Source organism: Pelophylax lessonae (assembly GCF_965119305.1).
Source record: "Pelophylax lessonae genome assembly, chromosome: 2".
NCBI classification, from domain to species: Eukaryota; Metazoa; Chordata; class Amphibia; order Anura; family Ranidae; genus Pelophylax; species Pelophylax lessonae.
The window spans coordinates 445,904,656-445,918,251 of record NC_138769.1 but is presented as its reverse complement, the minus strand read 5'-3'; the positions used below and the strand labels follow the sequence as shown (position 1 = coordinate 445,918,251).

At 41.8% G+C, this 13,596-nt stretch overlaps 1 protein-coding gene across 1 annotated transcript in view; it reads right to left on the bottom strand.

Moving 5' to 3' along the window:
• Positions 1–13,596, bottom strand: part of LOC309546412 (sodium/hydrogen exchanger 2-like) — a 112,002-nt gene that overhangs the window by 39,577 nt on the left and 58,829 nt on the right. The gene's annotated exons all lie outside the window — the stretch shown is intronic.

Here is a 13,596-nt window from a genome sequence, read left to right as displayed (position 1 = left end):
TCTTTCACAATTTGAGCCCGATGAATCCTGGCATTGTCATCTTGGAATATGCCGTGCCATCAAGGAATAAAAAATCCATTGATGGAATAACCTGGTCATTCAGTATATTCAGGTAGTCAGCTGACTTCATTCTTTGGGCACATGCTGTAACTATCCAATAGGATACTCACTGCATGCTTAGCTTAGTTAGTTGCTTAGATAATTCCAGGTGGCAACTTTTTTTTGGCCAGGCACTGTATATTATAGTTACTTGTTTTAAACTTTTTATTACATTTATTCAGTTGCTTCTTGGTTCCTGGCCTAGTAAATAATGTTGTTCATCCCAGGAGTCTTCATGGGAATTTTTCTTTCCTTGGGAGGAGGGGGGCTTTCCCAGCAATGCACACCTTCCTGCCTGAGCTAAGGCATTTGGATTTCAGAAAGTGAATTCTCCATGAATCCTATGCCCTTACTCAAGATGGCCACAGCTAAAATTGCTAGGGGGTGTTTTTCAAAGTGATTTCTCAACAAATAATGCATGGAGACATGAATGGATGGGGGAGTTTGCTTTGAATACTACAAAATAAATCCTGTTTTCAGTTTGTTGTGCTCAGATACAGTTTAGTTCCACTTTAACTAAATATATGCATTACAAGATTATTTAAAACAAGTCGTTGAATAATACACACATATAAAGGTTTGATTAAAATTCAAGATATGATATGTAAAAGTTGCACTGTGAAAAGCAATATTTTCCCTACATATGAGTGATATTCTGTCCAGCGATCTGTAAGAATAATTTTACCTACTATCCATTGTCTGCCTTTCTTAGCGTGTATCTCCACTTTTGCAGCCACATTGGGATAACATACTTTATAATCGTTACATGTTCACCCTTACATAGCATAACTGTAAGAGCCGGTTCACACTGAGGCGACACGACACCTTACTACTTCGGGGGCGACTTGTGCATTAGCATGCACCACGACTTCGGAGCGACTTGCAGGGACTTCACATAATGGAAGTCTATGCAAGTCGCTCCGAGGTCGCCCCAAAGTAGTACAGAACCCTTTTTCTAAGTCGGAGCGACTTGTGTCGCTTCTATTGGAACGGGTCCTGTCGCGGTCAATGGGCCGCGAGGGAGCGCGACTTGTCAGGCTGACAAGTCGCCTGACAAGTCGCGCTAGTGTGAACCGACTCTTAGGCTTCATGTACACAACGTTTGAAAACCTCTTCTAAACGCTGGAACTTGACAGCTAGTAACCGACGGTCAAAAACGTCAGTTTTGCCACTTTTACATGCTGCTTTTAGCAGCATTTATGAGCATTTGCGTTTAGAAGCTTTTTTTTTTCTCTCTCTCTCTCATTGAAAATGCCTATAAGGGAAATTGCTTTTAAACTTGAGTTACCGCGTTTACACTCTGTTACAAGCATTTGGCATTTCAGATGCCACTAAACTACCGTCCTGAACGCGATTTTTTGCTTTCAGAAAAATGCTTCTAACCTCAACTGCTTCTAAACTACTATAAATGCCTGTACACATAAAGTAACATTGAGTAGAGTTCAGGGGCTGCTGAAAAAAATGCCCAAATGCTCATAAACATCCGTTTACCAGCTGCAGTATACATGAAGCCTAAAAAATATATTTAAAATTGCCTTTTACCTTTTTTTTCTTGCTTAAAAATCCTGCTTAGCTTTCCTCTCCTATGTAATGTTGTAAACTAGATGAGCACAGTGTCTGTCCTAACCAGGCCCGGATTGGCTAATCGGGAGCACGGGGATCATTCCCGGTGGGCTGGTGGCCACGAGGACCGTTGTCCTGGCACTAGGTCGGCGGCCCGATGTGCTCCTGCGGCGCCTTAGATTTAAAAATGATGCCGCCCGGCGCCAACATGTCACCGCGCATGCGCCGCAGCTCGGGAAAGGCCGTACACGTTTGGCTATTCCCGGGAATAGCCGAACGTATACAAGCTTTCCCGAGCGGCGGCGCATGCGTGGTGACATGTTGGTGCCAGGCGGCATCATTTTTAAATCTAAGGAGCCTCGGAACAGGTAAGTGAGACTCCTCCATCCCTAAGCCTAATCCCTCTATTATACCCGAATATCTCCTCCATGCCCTTTCTGTCTATACTGATAGGGGGGTCAGTGGAGGGGTCAGTGTAAGTGTCAGTGTGGGGGGGGGAGTCAGTGTAGGGGGGTCAGTGTAGGTGTCAGAGGTGTCAGTGTAGGGGAGTATTTGCACTGAATTGGAATTGATGATATTTTTTGAAAAATACAATGAATTACAAGGCTGTAGAGAACAGTGCTCCATTGCAAACTTATATTCTGAGGTTTTAATTACATTATTTTAATATAGTCAGTCGTGAACTAAAGTGGGCCGGTCTAAGGCATGAAACTCCAGGGCTGAAAATGAGTCCCACTCCGGCCCTGGTCCTAACAAAGTGTTAGTTAAGTATGTTAATGCACAAAAAAAAGTCCCTAAACTTGTCCCATATTTGCACACTGCAAGCCATTCTGAACAATACAAGCTGTCTATCGAATCCTATGTTTAAACTTGATCCAAGTAAAAAACTAGATGTAAAAAAATATTGTTTTAATTATTTCTAGATATGCTGTGTGTATGGGAACACATGCCAACCATACTGTAACTTGGAGGTTTATAAAATGTGACTGTAAAGGCAGAAATGCACTTCATGACCAGGCCATTTTTTGCTCTTCAGGACTGCACTACTTTAACTGGCAATGGTGCAGTTATACAATACTGTACACAAATGACACAAATTTATCATATTTTTTTTTTTTACACACAAATATTTGTATTTGTTTTTGTATATATATATATATATATATATATATATATACACACACAGGGCTTTTTTTCTCAGAAAAAAGGTGCAGGAACTCAACCACGACCCTGTGTTTACAAATGATAGTGATGAGCAGGGAGCAGAGGGCCTGAGCCAAAGGTGGTGGAACTGAGTTCCACCAAGTTCCAGCTGAAAAAAAGCCCTGTATACACACAAATGTTTTAACTTGCATTTCTATTTTAAACTGAATGGGTTGTTTTACAAGGTAAAGGTTCACATATACTTTAGGAACATGAGTTGATCATGCTCCCTCCAACTGGATAATTGTGACAAGGTCAGGAGATGACTGACATTTGTACAGAACCCCCTGATAAATCATTTCTGAGGGAACGTACAAATAACCAGATGAAATATATTTAGCTGCTGTTACTGACATAAGAGCACAGGTGTTTAGATGTTCTCTAGCTGTCCTTCTCTAAAGATATTACGTGTTTGGGGAAAGAGAGCATGTATTATGCTGGCATGATCACTTAACCTTCCTAGCGGTATTCCCGAGCGTGACTCGGGGTTAGATTTTAGTGCCAAAAGCGGTAACCCCGAGCCACACTCGGGGTAGCGCTAGGAAGATCGCTGGATGCTGGAAGAGGCTTTACTTACCTTTTCTCCGGGATCCAGCGATGTATCCCGGCGGTGTGCGGCGGCGGAGCTCTCTCCCGATCGTCTGCGAGCCCCGGCTTCCGTCTCCGGCGACGTGACGTCCGCAGGGGGGTGGAACCGGCGGCAAATTCAAATGTAAAACACACCAAACACACTGATACCATTCAAAATAAAATAAAATCACATTACATTGCCCCCCAGTGCCCTTTCCTGCAGTTTTACTGTACTTTTTATGTAAATATATGTATATATATATACGTATATATATATATATATACATATATATATATATATATGTATATATATATATACACACACACGTATATATATATATATATATATATATATATATATATATATAAGTAATTCTTGTGAATGAGCAGCCCAAACCAACTGTATACATTATATATATATACAGGTATATATATATATATATATATATATATATATATATATATATATAATATATGTATACATAATATATGTATACATACATATATATATATATATATATATATATATATAATAAATGTATACAGTTGGTTTGGGCTGCTCATTCACAAGAATTACATGCAAAATAATGGTACCGCTTTCAGCACCTAAAATCCAAAAGAATCATACCGCCAGGGAGGTTAAAAAGAAAAAAACATTGTTCAGGTTGTACCCATTTGTCAGATTGCCATATAATGTATATGGGAAGGGAAATAAACTAAGTATATGGCTGTTTTGGCCCAAGGTGACAAATATGCCAAAACACTACACAGCATACATGCAATGCTATACAAAAACAATCCTCAATATCTACTATCTTAGCTAACAGTAATTAGTCACATTTAGGCTCGGTTCACACTAGGGCGACCTGTGAGGCGACCTGGTCGCCTCACAGGTCGCCGCAGGTCGCCTCCCATAGGGAAGCTGCGGACCCGTTCTAATAGGAGCGACACAAGTCGCTCCGACCTAGAAAAAGGGTCCGGAGCTTCTTTGGGGCGACCAGGAGGCGACCGCCATAGACTTCAATGTTATGAAGTCCGTGGCGGCCGCTCCGAGGTCGCGGCGCGCTGCTCGCACCGCGACCTCGGAGGTCGCCATCCGAAGTAGTGTCGCGGTAATGTGAACCGGCGCTTATTCGGACTTTTACTGTAGATAAAGATGTTTCCATGTTTATTCAAACAGCTTCTTCAGGCCTACTGAATGTCAGAAACAATGACTCATGTAATTAGAGGTTTCACAAACTTTCACCTCTCCTGTAATGTTCTTGGACAATCGATATCTCCCTTGACACATTCCATGGTTACTGGAATAGGTTGATGGAACTATCTGTAGAACCCTCTAGTGTGTACTACTACAAGTGAGAGTAGGTCAACTATAGTCTGGCTCAAGGATAAACCTGAGTCACTAAATCTGGGTCAGGGTTATAAGAGGCCAGGGCTGGGTGACTCATCCTGGTGCATCCCACTGTTTGGAGAAAATTCTAGAAAATAGTGGACGGAAGCTTGGAGGGTTCGCCTTGAATATCTAGGGGCCTTTAGCCAATCCCCAGGTTGGGGGTCTGGCAGGGAACTAAGTACCCCTTAAATAGACATGAGCCATGCCAGCAGGGGAGACAGGTGGAAGATGGAGAAGCAGTGCTGAGGAGAGGCTGTTGGTGGCCCTTCGAGGGACCCCTGCCAGGGAGGCATTTTACTTCGGACTGGAGCTCAGGAGACTGGCCTGGAAGGATCCCACCACAGGAGACAGTTGGAGGAACCCAAACCGGAGAGGCAGCAGAGAGATTGCAAGGAGAGACAGTGAGTATATCAGCACGATTCAGGGACAGTCATGGGGAGAGACTGCTGGCTGTAGCAGTGCTCTCTTAAAGACAGCGGTGTGCGAAGTCTTCATCTAACTTTGCCCTGGGAAATATCTATGTGCGTGTCAGTCAGGGGAACTGGGAAGAGAAAGCAGCCAGGTGGGCTAACATTTTCTGCAAGCAGTGGAACTAGGATCAGTGTCTGTGGGAAAGCTGAAGAAGGTGTGAAAAGCTGTTCACTTCTTATGTGAAACTTTACTAAGGGACTGAGAGTTCCTAGCCTGTAATGAGCTGTTGCTGAGTAAACAAGAGACTGTTAGCTCCTCCAGGGTGAGATCCACCAGAAGATGTACAAAAGGGAACCAAGTTTGTGCATAAGGAAGGAAGAAGAGGAATCTGTAAATAGGGAGGGAGTTGTCCCTGGTTCTGTTTATGGATTTTCAAGTTGGGTATCCCATAATCCCTTACGCCATCCAAGTTATCATCCCCTAATAAAACAACAAAAACAAGCCAAAGGACTGATTTCTGTGTTTGGATGCAAGAAGGAAATGCTGTGTGACTGGCTGTGCAGCAATGGGGAATCCCTGACATCAGTAACTCCTACACGGGGTAGTGCTACATACCTTTTGGACATAAATGATGATGATTTTTCGACAGTCAGAGCCATTACCTGAGTCCATGACCTGAATAAATGAGAACCTTTACAGACATCTACTCTCTCAATTTTAGTACAGCTATGGAAGATTTTTTATATTGTTAAATAGCATGCTTTTTTTTATTTCATGTGCTTTATATTAACGGCTGCCATAAATTTAACAACTATATCAGTAAAGAAAGGTTGTTTTATATGTTCTCAGGAAAACAGACCCAGTGTACAGCCAACACTGACTTTAATGTGCTTCCAAAGTCAAAAGTTGTTGTTTACCTTAATGCATCATCCTATGCATTAATGTAATAACCCTTCCACTAGCTGCTCCTCCCCTCCTCCCAAATCCTCGAAATACTTACCTGAGTCCTCTATCAATCCAGTGCTCGGTCTGTGTGCAGATCTTCTCTCCTCTCTCTCTCTGCTCTCACAGGCTTCACTGAAAGCAGTATGAGCCATTGGCTCCTGCTGCTGTCAGTCATATCCTGTGAGGAGGAACTGAGGGGCCAGGCCGAGACACAATGTGTATGTCACAGGCTGACTCAGGAGCATGCCTGCGTGTTTGCTCCCCATAGCACACCGCTTGCTATGGGGGCATACACAGAAGAAGAGGAGAGGTGAGGGCCAGAAGAGAAGGAATGGGGCTGCTCTGTGCAATAATATTGGACAATGCAGGATAGTATAAACCTCTTTGCTATTCTAATATAAAAATTGACTTTTCAACCACTTGAAGATACAACATGAAAAGTTAGAATAATCTCCTTCAGAGGATCTGTTAAATAAACTGAATGTTTATGTGATCTAATGGGATACACATACAAAACATACATAATAAATGGTAGTTAGACTTTGATGGCAAGCTGCCAGCTTATAGTTTATACACACATGTGTTTTTATAACACGGGTGCCTGCATGCATGCTATGCAGATACCCCTGGAACCAAAGTTGACAAGGTGAAAATAGTTGACACTTTCAGAATAAGTGTCCCTTTGAGCTGAAATTGAAATTCTCTCTATATATACAGTATATATACACTATATTGCCAAAAGTATTGGGACGCCTGCCTTTACACACACATGAACTTTATTGGCATCCCAGTCTTAGTCTGTAGGGTTCTATATGGAGTTGGCCCACCCTTTGCAGCTATAACAGCTTCAACTCTCCTGGGAAGGCTGTCCACAAGGTTTAGGAGTGTGTCTATGGGAATGTTTGACCAATCTTCCAGAAGCACATTTGTGAGGTCAAGCACTGATGTGGGCGAGAAGGCCTGGCTCGCAGGCTGCGCTCTAATTAATCCCAAAGTTATTCTATCGGGTTGAGGTCAGGACTCTGTGAAGGCCGGTCAAGTTCCTCCACCCCAAACTCACTGGTCCAAATCATTTGGTGGAGGGGGGATTATGGTGTGGGGTTGTTTTTCAGGGGTTGGGCTTGGCCCCTTAGTTCCAGTGAAAGGCATCAAGATACTAAGACATTTTGGACAATTCATGCTCCCAACTTTGTGAGAACAGTTTGGGGATGGCCCCTTCCTGTTCCAACATGACTGCACAGCAGTGCACAAAGCAAGGTCCATAAAGACATGGATGAGCGAGTTTGGGATGGAGGATCTTGCCTGGCCTGCACAGAGTCCTGACGTTAACCTGATAGAACACCTTTGGGATAATTGAGAGTGGAGACTGCGAGCCAGGCCTTCTCATCCAACATCAGTGCCTGACCTCACAAATGCGCTTCTGGAAGAATGGTCAAACATTCCCATGGACACACTCCTAAACCTTGTGGATAGTCTTCCTAGAAGAGCTGAAGCTGTTATAGCTGCAAAGGGTGAGCCAACTCCATATTGAACCCTACAGACTAATGCCTCGTACACACGCACCGATTGTTGGCCGTGAATTTTCGGCTAACGTCCGATCGGCCGATTGTCGGCTTGTTAGTATGATGCTTCGGACAACCGACTGCGACTTTTCGGCCGAACAAAATCTGGTGTGCATGCTATAAAATTTTTGTTGGCCGTCACCAGAACCGCCGATTGTTCCTCAGTCAGTACAGATTTCGGCAGACAAAAATGTGATGAGCAAGACTGGGCATGCTCAGAGAAGAAAAAACACACGGAAAGTAAACCAGAACATGACATCACTTCTGAAGTTGGTTGTTGTTGGCCAACAAAAGTCCATTGCAGTCTAGAGCACATTTCAACCAACAAACAACACTGGACAAAAGACGGCCGATCGGTCGGCCAACAATCGGTGCGTGTGTACGAGGCTTAAGACTGGGATGCCAATAAAGTTCATGTGCGTGTAAAGGCAGGCATCTCAATACTTTTGTTAATATAGTGTATATATATATATATGTATATATATATAGTAAATGCCTGTGGAGCCATTGTGCCCTACTAACAATATTTTCCAGCTAGGATATTGTTGTGTGACTGGGAAGGAATTATCTTATCTTTTTACTGCACTAAGAAGCTGGTATGAGAATGTGCAGGCCAATACCCACAAAGCCGATGTTACTTGAATGGTGCTACTCTGTCTCTTGGCTGTACTCTAGATCCAATTTAATGCTCAAAGCTTTTCCTCCTAGGAATATGTGAGTCAGGTCTTAGTTTTAGATACTGTAATATCCAAATATTGCAGTATTACATAATACAAAGTACTGTTCTCACATAGGCCAGCTGTTAATTTATGGTTGTCTGAGTTCTGCACATGGCATCTGATCTATGTATGTATGTGTGTGTTTTTTTCCTTACAGTTGAATACTGGATAAGGCACTTTCACTCAGTTACATTGGTCCAGCTTTCACCAATATTAGTATGCATGTACCATACCTGCAGGACCCCTCTAGGAGCTGGCGATAACTGGAATAGACACCACTGTTTCAATGATCTCCACTTTGTTTAAGGTCCTGTTGCATTCTGAGCACAAGAGGTCAGCAAAGCATTTTCTGATTGGATAAGGTGGAAAGCATGATGTCACCACACCACCTCGTCCAATTAGAGAATGCTTTGCAATCATTGAAAAAATGTAAAGCATTCTTTGAATGCCTGCCCCTGCCAAGCAGACAACCTCCTGTGCTCAGAATGTAGTAGGGCAGCTGCTCAGCACAGGACCTGTGGAGATCATTGCAGTAGTGGTGTCTATAGGGGCCTTTCACACGGGCTTTCCACCTGGCGGACTCTGATTTGCTCAGTGCGGATCGATCCGCCGATCCCCACTGAGCAGGCGGATGACAGCTCCGTCTCTGCTCACTGTGCTGAGATGGACCTGTCAGATCACCGCTCTCCTCTATGGGAGATCTGATGAAAACGGACTGCTTGTCCATTTTCATCCAAACCCAACCTCCAGACTAATGGAAAATAGGGTCTCATGGCCAGGATCAGATAGCAGCAGGAGTCAGCGGACATGTCACCGATAAAATCCGCTGCTCCACAGAGGTACTGTACATGGAGCATCTGATCAAGTCCCCCTGAAAAACTGACAGGCAAACCTGATCAGAAAGCCTGTGTGAAAGGGGCCTTATAGTGATTTTTAGCTTCTCTAGAGGGATCCCACAGATATGGTATATACATCAGAGATGTATAGTAACTAAGTAGAACTACTTCACTACTGTACTTAAGTACCGAAAGGCGGTATCTGTACTTTCCTAGAGTAGAATTTTTTTCTCCTACTTCCACTTTTACTTCACTACATTTTTTCAATGATTTCAATACTTCTACTCCGATATATTTTTTTTGTGCTGCATAGTTACTCGTTACTATTATAAAAATTACCACTGCCAGAACAGTAGATGGCAGGTTTCACGAAGCTCAAAACATGTGTATTATCAGCGCATACGAAAATAAATGCTACTGTATGTATAAATAGAAGCTGCATTTGAAATAATAAAAAAACAATATGATGTTCAAACTTTTGACTTCTTTCTTTAATAACTTCATAACACAGTACTTGTACTTTTACTTTCAGTACTTGAGTAGCAATTTTTTTTTCAAAACTACTGGTACTTTTACTTTCAGTACTTGAGTAGCAACATTTTTAAAAAAACTACTTGCAATACTTAAGTACAAAAAATGTTGAATACTTTAGTACTTCTACTCAAGTCACTTTTTGATCGAGCACTTGTACTTTTACTCAAGTATGGGTTTCAAGTACTTTATACAACTCTGATATACATAGTTACATTGGTCTAAGCTGGACCAATGTGACTATATAAAAATGCCACTGCTAAAATTATTTTTTAACTGTCTCATTACATTAGGTTGACTGTTCTGATTTTGGAAAAGCCTAATTAAAAAAAAAAGAAACAGTGTGCAAATATGTGTTTTTAAAGCAATAGTAAACCACTGTTTTTGTTTTTTGTTTTTTTAAATCTTGCAAGGCAATGCATTGCATACTAGCACATTTTGTGAAACTTACCTTAGAACGAAGCCCTCCAGCGGAGCTCTGTCACTGCTGAAGGCGCTTCCATCTTCACCCGGTCTTCTTTCTGGCTTCACGGAGTCCAGCTATGTGAGTCACAATGACAACACTCCTGCGCTTTCAAGGCACAGGACTTTGAAGGAACATCATGGTATGCCCCTCCTTCAGAGTGAATGCGCCAATGACATCACTGCATCAAAAGTAAATATCTCCTAAATGGTGCACATTTAGGAGATATTCACTGTTTCTATTGGTAAAAGTCATGCATGGGAGTTTACCCCCACTTTGAGAAAAGAATAGCACTCTTGTATTATATTTATTCTGATTTCTACTATAGAACAGACATCCAGAAGCCAGAAAAAGAGAAAAATGTTGTTTACATGTTTAACGCAAACCTGTGCTTTGCCAATTTAAAGCAATGCAGCAGATTAACTATAATGTCCTAGTTATGATGTAATGGCTGGCAGGACAGACTAGTCCTGCCACTGTTATCCCCAAATTGCAGTGGAAGTAGCGGCACAGCAGCCATTGATCTTACACACCGGATATAATTGAAAATGAGCCGGGAATTGCTGCATTTCAAAAAAACAATTATTGCTAACTGCTGCTTTGCTTGAAAAAAAAGAATATATTTGGTAAATATGGGAATGGGCTTATTGGATAATGATTAAAAGTTTCTGCCTGTAGTTCAACTTTAACTGTCTACTGCAGGAATTCTACCTACCAGATCTCATTTCTGACACTTTCTCCGACAGATTAATGACTGCCTGTTATTGCTAGTAGTGCAATAAAAACTGATTAAGGCACTTGGAAAAAAGTAATAAAATCTTCAAGTTTTCGAGATAAGATTGTGGGAAAGGCTGACTGGCTACATGTATTATTTTATGGCTCGCTACCTACATAGTGCCTGTTGCCACTTATGGATATTTTTCTCTAAATTCTATGTTTTGGGAAAACACTGAGATCTTTTGATATTCTTATTTGCAATTATTTATGTACTTTTTATATGCATCCCTCAAGAACCCACATATACAGATTTGCTGTTGGCAGTGTAATGCAAAGTCTAGCTGTAGATAGATCGTCCAAGCCTTTTTATAGCTCTCACATATAAATAAATGGATGATGACTGTATGGGACAAAAGGTATGGAGTGCAGGTCTTCTGACTTTTGTCCCTGAACGCACAGGGCCCTAAACACTGTACCGCTCAGTACTGCATTCAGCCCCACCCAGACTTTGACAGGCTGCTTGCAGCAGAGCTGGACGCTGCACCTGTCCTTCCTGGGCAAACTAGAATGCCAGGAGGGACGCACTGCAGCTGGATAGTCCCATGTGTAAGGGGCCTTAATGGGCCAGAAGCTAAAGTTCTCTTACAACTCTGGGTTGAATACAATCAGGACCCACTGCTTTGTAAAGCTTTAAGTGATTTTGTTTATCTGTTACCTCTGCCTGTGGAAACCCTATTCATAAAGTGGATGCAAATCCTTATATATACCCACTAAAGTGATTAGCCTCAGGTAATACAGGGATTAATTTAATCTTTCTACAAAAGTTGTGCCTGTTTATCTGCAGTCCTCTCTTCTCCAGAGCTACACACATCAAAGACTATTTGTAAGCCTCCAACAGGCAGGGGGCGGTGATCTGATGTCACATACTGCTCAGCACACAGCACAGAGCTGAGTGTAATCTGAGACCTGGGAGGAGAGAATGGGCCCATTCCCTCTAAACAGTCTCATATGCACAGATCATCATCAATCATCTGCGGTGTGCTTTAGGGGGCAGGACCATCTTCCAGTATTTCCTGGTGTCATCATAAACTGTCAGAAGTGACTCATACAGATAGGGGAAGCAGAGAGCAGCCAGAAATCACACTGGGTACTCTGGATAAAGGCACTACACACTGAAGAAGGATATGCTTTGTTCATTTTTCATTTCAGAGGTTTACAACCACGTTTAAACTTTACTGCTAGAAGCAATATATTCCCCAACTTGTTTTTGTTAGGCTCCGTTCACATGTAGGCGTTTTGGGGCGTTTTTGGAGCGTTTTTCTGCTCTAGGATCAGCTCTCAAAACGCCCAACAAGACAAATCCTATTCATTTCAATGGCCCCTGTTCACATCTGAGCGTTTTGATGCTGTATACAAAACGCCCAACGCTCAAAAAAGTACTAATCAGTAAATCTGCTTCTTTTTGGGCAGATTACAGGCCTTTTTTTTATTGGTCTCTATTCAATCTAAAAACGCCTGCACAAAAATCGCGGTAAAATCGCAGTAAAAATCGCGGTAAAAAACGCGCGAAAACGCTACGCTCAGGTGTGAATGTAGCCTCAGTGTCCTTTGGCCTCCATCAACATAAGTATTGTACCCAGTTTTCATATTTTGTGATCCCATTGTATCTTTCTTCATGTCAATAATATACCTAAAAAAATAATTTGTCTTCTTTCTTATTAGATTTAGCTATTTTCTCCTCTTTCTGTGCTTATTTCTGTCTGTATTTATACACTTCTCTTTCAACTATACTTTCTGTTTCCTTGTATCTACCATATGTTGATTTTTTTTCACCTCTACTATCCTACTTACCTCTGCAGGGAATCATCTTTTTTCTTCTTCTGTGTACTCTTACTACATTCCCTCACATATAATCTACTTCCAGGAAGTAAACATTAAAGTGTCCCTACTAGCAAAAATAAAGAAAAAAATGGCTTCCAATATTCATATTCATATGCTAATTTATAGCAGTTTTAGTTAATTCAAATAAATTACCTTGAAATTTTGCCTTCTCCCTTCCTTGAACCTGGCTTCCCATGTCGGCCAGACAATGCTACTAAACCACTATTGAACTGACTCAGCCCCTGAGCATTGTCGGTACGTGGAGGTGTCAGTTCATCCCTATTCATGCAGAAAATCTGTGCCCTTCAGGAAATTCCTTCACACGCACTGGTATTCGTAGCTCCAACAACACCCATGCTGGTGTTCACTCATATCACTTTGCCAAATGTCTATTGCACATGCGCTGGCATTCTACTCATCAGAAACAGGCACATACATCCCTTCCCTGGCTGTTATTTCACACTAGACTAGAACCGATGAGTAGTGGTCAAATAACCACAGATAAAAGATTAAAAATATATAATTAAAGTAGAAGGAAAGCCTTATATTTAAATACTCCTCCACAATCGTTATTGTAAGCTAAGTTCAACCTTATGTCCCAAAATGCAAAAATCACAGTTTTTATTCCTTTCTTTAGCAGTATTTAGTGCCTGTAATGTGACTTAAATCCCTCTCCTTACTAAGTCTAAGGACAGCTGATGGG